The following is a 6,000-nucleotide window of genomic DNA, read 5'->3' as shown; positions in this document are numbered from 1 at the left end:
CCTTTGCTCTTGAGCTTAACGAATACAAGTAGAAGTATTCAATATTTCTATCAATAATGTATACTAGTCAATCACATTCGCATCTCATATCATCTCACTTTATTATTCAACCTTTGAATCAAAACGCCATTATATGGCCACATATACATACATCCATATATTTAAGCTCAAGAATCTTAACATAACATCAAGTGCTCAAATTACTCATGTGGCCGATTATACATGGTCATAAATACATAAAAATCAAAAATAATTTCAAGGTTTTTTTCACACTATACATGTACTAGGCCGAATGTACATGCAATTTCACAACATTCTTCAACAAATTTCTTCTTCAAACAAACATATTTACACATATAGGTGCAAGGCCGAATTTCAAGGTGTCCATAACCATCCAAAACACAAGTTTTAACTAACATGCATGAAGCATAAACCATGCTCATGAATGCATCATGGCCGAATACATCCCAATCATGCCCCATTCAACTTCGGTCATGGTTAAACAAAGAAAAACTCAATGTCTTACTCAAGATTGCTACAAAGAAATTTCAAGAGTAGACAATCCATCATTGCATGCATCATCATCAAGCTTCACATTTAGCATGCAATGGCTTTATCACAATATCAACTTTGACCAAATACCACTTCCATGGCATAACAAGGATTTGAACCATGGCTAACATGAACATCAAGTTGGCAACTAAAACATGCATGAATCTCATGACACAACCTCATACATACCTTAATCTTGATGCAAGTTTAGCCAAATCTCCTTCTAGATCTCTTCTAAACAAAGAAAATGAAGCAAAATCTCTTCTTCCTCTTAGCATTTTCGGCCAAAAGGAGAGAACAAGGATGAACAAAATTTTTTGTTTTCTTTCTTAGTTGCACGGCAATGGGGAAATGCTACACTCTCACACATTTTTTTTTGTTTCTCTTCCCACATCTAATTATTAATCATTTCTTTCATGCTCCATTAACAAAACATGTTTCAACATGTTTTCTTTGCCCATAAACCATGTCATGGCCGGCCACCACCTATAAAAGGGGGAATTTGACATGCAAGTCCATTGTTTTGCATGCATGCTTTAATTAGTCATCACACATTTCCCTATCGTACTTTCAAACTTCATTACTAAGTCCTTTCTAGTGGAATTCACCTTTATAACACTAAATCAATCATCAAAAATGTCACACATGAGTACACACATATTATAGGCATCAAAATAAATTTTAAATTATTTTTATGCCTCGGTTTTGTGGTCCCGAAACCACATTCCGACTAGGGTCAATTTTGGGCTGTCACATTCATTCTACACTTGCAGAAATGACTTCTGCCACAATGCTGGTACTTTGGTCGGGAAGATCTGACATTACCTACACTAGCCACTGATATAGCCTGAGATTTAAAATCTGAATCTCGCCTCTTACGATCTCTGTACGAGTGTCCAGCAGATACATGAGAACGAGAGTAAACGTCTCTAGATTTCTTAGACTGAGATGGAAATGACTTACTTGCATGCCTCTTCCTTGTATCTTTAGTCTCAGCCTCGGTTTTTTTCTTTTCCTTGATTAATTCCTCGAATTTACAAGAGCAATTATCGAGCACTACAAACTCCTTCAATTCAAGGACACCCACTAACAACCTAATATCCTCATGCAGTTCATCCTCAAACCTTCGACACATCTTAGCCTCAGAGGACACACACTTCCGGGCATACTTACTGAGTCGGACGAACTCCCTTTCATATTCAATAACCGTCACGGGGCCTTGTTTCAAGTCAAGAAACTCCTTACGCTTTTGATCCATGAATCTCTCACTAATATATTTCTTCCGGAATTCTTCTTATAAGAATTCCAGGTGACCTTCTCCTGAGGTACCACTAAAACCAATGTCTTCCACCAGTGGTATGCTGAGTCCTTGAACAAGGATATAGCACACTTCAAGCATTCTTTGGAAGTACAAGATAATTCATCGAATACCCTAATGGTATTTTCAAACTAGAACTCTGCCCTTTCGGGATCGTCATCTTTATTAGCACGGAACTCCTCGGCTCTATGCTTTTGGATCTTGTCCACTAGAGGTCTATTCAATCTCACAAAATCCATACCCTGGGGTGCTACAGGGATAGGTTGAGGAATAGGTGGAGGTGGAGAAGGTTGAGCATTCGGGTCCGCTCGGACGAACTCCGTGTACCATTCATTCATCATGTGGAGAAAAGCTTCTCGGGCCCCTTCTCCTCCTCCTTGACTAATCGCAGAAGGTCGATTATCGGATGGCACCACCTCTTCAGCAGGAGCCGGTGCATTACTTTTTACATCGTCCGCTATAGTTCGATCGGGATCCATTACTATAAGAAAACATAATAACAAAATCAGGAGCCACCACACTATCACAATTTATCTATGGCATGTATAGCTAAACTCGTACACGCTAGGATAGTCCAAGAATCGATAAAACCATAGCTCTGATACCACTAAATGTAATACCCCACACTCATGCCCTAAGCCAAGACAAAATACGAGGCATTACTGAACTTAAACACATGCATTCAAACGTTTTTGAGTCACCAAGACTTGATCAAATTCAAAAAAAAATTCAGACTTTGTCTAAACTCCTTAATATGGGCCTACGAGGCCTCAAACACTCATTAGAAGCCATTTAGAACTAACTCAGATCCTTAAACAGACTTAATAAAGATGACCCTTGAAACAGGGCACACGCCTATGTGGAAAGACAACACGCCCATGTAGCTATTATGACATGGTCGTGCTGATGGCCCGTGTGGTTTACACGCACTAAACACAAGGGGAAACACCCGTGCCCCAAGCTCGTGTAAATTAAATTCTACATTCGAACCTACAGGGGTTTTCACAAGGTAGGACACACGTCTGTGTCTATGGCCCGTGCCCTTCACATGGTCATGACACGCCTGTGTCCTAGCCCATGTCTAATAACCTTGATATTTTGTTTTTCACGTCAGCGGCCCTTAAGGGTCACATGGCCAAGGCATATGCCCGTGGCTAGAGGCCTTGTCCTCCACTCAGTTGAGACACACGGCATTGTCTCTGCCCGTGTGTTTACTACCATGTATACTGACTTAAAATTTTTACATACATGGGACACACAGCCGGACAACACGCCCATGGGGCTGGCTGTGTGTCACACACAGCCTAGACACAAGCCCGTGTGTCTACCCGTGTGGACAATATAAGGCTCTCTACCAAGCTTTTTTGCCATTCTGAAACACAATTTTAACACCAACCAACATATCAAAACTAACTTAATATGATTTCTCAACCAAGCAACCATAGCTATGGCCTAAATACATTTCATATATTCAAGAAAAACTATCTTGCATTCATATAATAACTTTAAATATTAGCCATTTTCATGGCCTTATACAAAATGAGTCAAATACTAAAACAAGCCAACACATTTGGCCCCAAAATAATGTGACACCAAAACAAATTCAAGAGTTTCTATACATGCCATATTCAAAATGATAAAACTAGCTATACCAAGTGCTCCGAGGATAGTGTGACTGGCTTCCCCAACATAGTCGATGATTCTCGAATTACTTTGGCGGCACTATAAGAAAAGGGAAAGGAAAGAGGGTAAGCATGGGAGCTTAGTAAGTTCATATATGCAAATAAGTTTGATTAGAAACACATTTGTCAAACAATGGCTTGTCATACTTAAATAATGTATCATTTTAAGCTCACTATCTTGCCCTTCACTTCTTTTATGCGTACTTGCTACATCTCATCACATACTAAGGTCTTATTAGAGATTTTAGTATACATACCTATAATTACCTTTAAAATACTCAAGTTCATTCTCTCTACTAATATACCTCATTGGAAGTATCACCAACCCATTCACCAAGTTACTTATTGAACACTCGGAAATACCAATGGATACATGGATAGTTTACTCCTAAAAGCTATACAAGTAGCCAAGGCTACCTCATACTTTGTAATACTTGCATAATTGAGCTACTCACGGGTCTTTTTACCAAGTCAGTACCTGGACCCTATAACTCTGTCATGTAATACCCGCTCATTGAGCTACTCACGAGTCTGCACACAAAGTCAGTACCCGGACCCACATTACATATTTTACTTATCTCATGAACTTAGACTCAACTCATGAGTTCAGACCACTCAATTTCTCATGACTCACCTTTTGTATCCTATAGTATTTCCGAGGTTCAACATGATTTCGTATCTAACTTGATGTTGTCGCACTTGTTCATAATTTAAGTTACTCTTATATCGCATTATTTATGCTTTCATGGTATTGATTAAGATTATGATACCCGATAAAAATAAAACTTTTAAAAGTAAGCTAAAATGACACATTTACTTACCTCAGTGCAAAATGATAGAAACAAGCTTAATCATCGTAACCTTTATTCTTTCCTCGATCAAGACCCGAATCACGTTTCTCTTGATCTAAAATGTCAAAAATTAGCTTATTTAATACACAAATCATTTAATTCAACTTAAGACTCATACCTTGGTAAAATGACCGTTTTGCCCCTAGACTTTTACAAAATATCCATTTTACCCTTAGACCCGAAAATCGAGTTTTATCACATTTTCTCATTGCCTAGTCAAATACTTTTTATACTAGGAGTAACCCAAAATTCTCATTATATCATACATTTATCACCTATTCTACAACTTATGCAAAATGACCCTTTTTAGGGTTTTCATGAGAAATCTTTTCACAAAAGTTATTTATCTCACAACTATGATTCATTTTCTTCATAAAATTTCAGAAAACAACATGAACTCTTTCATGGTAAAACCCTAGACTTTCAACCATTTTGCAATATAGTCCCCTCATTTGAAAGCTCATGCTACAAGGGTTCTAAAAGAACAAAAATCATCAAGAAAGACCATCAAAACCACTTACTTGAGAGGGTTACAAGTTGCTGAAGTTTTGAAGCTCAAAAACCCCTAAAATGGCTGAAATTTCGGTGGTGTAGAGAAGAAGAGAAAAAAGATGACAACTTTTCTTTATTTTACTCAAATAGCTCATGTCATCAAATACCAACCCTTCTACATTTTTGACTTTTTGACTCTCATTGTCTCTATGGCCGACCATGCCATAAATAAGGGCTTATTTGCTCTTTAAAAACCCTTAATTTTGGTTCTCTAGCTATTTGGTATGTCTATCCAGTGAAATTGAACTTTTACCCTTTATGCGATTTAGTCTTTTTTCGCAATTAAGCTCTCAAATGCTAAAATTTATTCATCAAATTTTTCATGCACTTTTATAATCATGTCATCACACATAAAATAATATTAAAATAATTTCTCTAACTTCGGAATAGTGGTTCTGAAACCACTGTTTCGACTAGGCCCAAAATCGGGCTGTTACAAAGAAGGCATACATCGGTGATTTGATCAAGGTGATACATCTATAGATTACTTTTGAATCATTCAGTGTTGCAATTATTGTGAATTTGTTTATCTCTTTTATTTAAGCTTTTTCTGTGAGCAGTGACATTTGTGCACATTCAGCTTATATTGTTTTATGCATTATATGCACCATGTATCATGTCTATGTATTCATTATTTTATTTTTCTTCAAAAAATAAAAAATCTTTTGTGGTATTGACTTTTGAGTCCAAATAAATTGGATTTCACCTATTACAAACTAACTAAATGAGAAAGTATTGGACAGGTTGACCCCAACCGAAAATATACTATTTTTTACATGTCGTTAAAAAATTTTCCAGCATACTCACACTTTCTATTCCAACCCACCACCTTCCCTTATTTTTGAATAACTTTCTGTGTATTGCCTCATTTTTCTTCCAACCACCCACTCTAATAATTCCATCTCTTTTTTTTTTCTTTTTACAATTTTTTAATGAAAAAAAGTATCACTTAACATCTTAAATTCAATTGAAAAAATATATATATCGATGACTGCTTTAGTGTTGAAAAGCGTTGGGACCTGACTAAAATCCTCATAGAAATAAA

The 6,000-nt window shown here is 36.9% G+C and overlaps 1 long non-coding RNA gene across 1 annotated transcript; it reads right to left on the bottom strand.

The window, feature by feature from the left end:
- Positions 1–3,579: 3,579 nt before the first annotated feature.
- LOC128294855 (uncharacterized) lies at positions 3,580–4,970 on the bottom strand. The gene is made up of 3 exons (XR_008285166.1): positions 4,925–4,970; positions 4,374–4,458; positions 3,580–3,592 (listed from the first exon to the last, which is right to left on the bottom strand). It is a non-coding gene; the product is annotated as an uncharacterized LOC128294855 (long non-coding RNA).
- Between the last annotated feature and the right edge of the window lie 1,030 nt (positions 4,971–6,000).

Source organism: Gossypium arboreum, chromosome 1 (genome assembly GCF_025698485.1).
Source record: "Gossypium arboreum isolate Shixiya-1 chromosome 1, ASM2569848v2, whole genome shotgun sequence".
Lineage (NCBI taxonomy): Eukaryota > Viridiplantae > Streptophyta > Magnoliopsida > Malvales > Malvaceae > Gossypium > Gossypium arboreum.
The sequence above is the reverse complement of the archived record's forward strand: the minus strand, read 5'-3'. Positions and strand labels throughout refer to the sequence as shown.